The following is a 1,918-nucleotide window of genomic DNA, read 5'->3' on the forward strand; positions in this document are numbered from 1 at the left end:
TCAGATTAAGTAAATCTTCCGGTCATTTTTATGAAATTGAAAACATAGTCAAAGATGTTACAATTTATCGAGTGTGGAAGGAAAAGGGCTGCCCATAGTGAGAAGGGTGCATAAAGTATTGTCAGATGAGTTAAGGGGGTCAGGCGAGAGTATTTCTTCTAGGTTTAAATGGGATATGGAGTGCAACATATGAATCCTTTCGCTATTGTATAGTTCGCAGTGCAACAAGTAGTGCTCAGTTGTCTCGTTTGAATTCCCACATTCACAAGTAGGGCTAGTTATACAATGGTGTTTGAATAGGTGTGAGTTAAGCTGGCTGAAGTCGAGTCTGAGTCTAGTCAAGTGAACTGCAGGGCGTCCGTGGCCATGGGAGTAGTGGGTGTGTCTGGTCGGGCTGTCAAAGAAAGACTCTAGTTCTCTTTTAAAAATACTAATAGATGGTGATGTTTTGGCGGACAAAGGAAGTTGACTCCAGGAGAAAACTGCGGCAGGTAAGAAGGATCTTTTGTACTTTTCGGTTCTTAGGGCAATAGGGAGGTAGTTCTGGTCATCTCGAAGGCCATAAGGGGTGGAATCACGGATAAGTGGAGGTACCAGTTCATGGAGATAATTTGGTGCAGAGCCACTGGCCATTTTATAGAAGTGAATAAGTACATGCTTTTCCCGTCTGGTGGCAAGTGTGTCCCAACCGACCTCCGTTAAGATGCGGCTGTGATTCGTCCCCCTTAGTGCACCCGTGCAGACCTTAGCCGCGGACACCTGTACTGATTCGAGTGAGTCAGAGTCTTTCTTAAGAATACCGCACCAGGCGACGTTGGCATACTCAATCAAGGGACGTATCATGGCTTTGTACAGAGTCTCGAGTGTTTTCCGTGGGACAAAGCAAGAAATTCTTTTCAGTAGATTTATGCGTTTCATTGCTTTCGTCACCAGGATTGACACGTGAAGTGACCATGATAGGTCTCTAGTGAGATGTAGGCCAAGGTGTTTGTGGGATTCGACTTCAGTGAGCTGAACACCTTTAAAGTATAAGGGGGGATGTCGAACTTTGTTTTTCTTCAAGGAGAACGTCATCAATACTGTTTTTTGGGGATTGAATGTAACAAGCCACTGAGCAGCCCATTCCGAAACTGAGGTGAGATCACGGTTTAACCTGTCCGCTGAGGCAACAGGGTCAGTAATTATCTCTAGTAGTGCAGTATCATCCGCAAAAAGGCGGGAGTCTGTTAATAAGTCATCAACAATGTCATTTATAAATACAAGAAAAAGTAAGGGGCCAAGGAGGGATCCCTGAGGAACACCTGCATTGATAGGTAGCCATTCAGAGCACACTCCATTGATGACGACTCTTTGCCTTCGGTTATTTAAGTACGACTCTATCCATGCCAACAGAGACCCAGTGACTCCCAGTTGTCGTAGTTTAAAGAGTAAGCCGATGTGCCAAACCTTATCAAAGGCTTTGGAAATATCAAGGAAGACTGCGCGGGTTTCAAGTCCTTGGTCAAGTGCTTGATGAATTTTGTGAACAAGGTATGTCAAGGAGTTGACGGTAGAATCTCCAAGGGCGAACCCGGCGTTACGATCAGTAAGAAGCTTGTTTTGGTGGAAGTACGAGGAAAGTGAGCTGTGAACTACTCGTTCCAAAACTTTGGATACACAACATAGGAGGGATATGGGTCTGTAGTTTTCCTTTGTCTGCTTGTCGCCTTTCTTATGTACAGGCACTACGTTCGAGCATTTCCAAATGTCCGGGAAGCACCCGTGCTGTATGGAGATATTGAATAATTTTGATAGTGGATTAGCCAATGATGGGGCGACGTTTTTTAAAAGCCTGTTACCAAGACCATCAGGACCTGTGGCCTTGTTAACATCAAGGTTACACAAAATTTCATAAACTTCAGAGGGGGAGCAGATAATG

The sequence above is a fragment of the Branchiostoma floridae genome, chromosome 16, assembly GCF_000003815.2.
Source record: "Branchiostoma floridae strain S238N-H82 chromosome 16, Bfl_VNyyK, whole genome shotgun sequence".
Lineage (NCBI taxonomy): Eukaryota > Metazoa > Chordata > Leptocardii > Amphioxiformes > Branchiostomatidae > Branchiostoma > Branchiostoma floridae.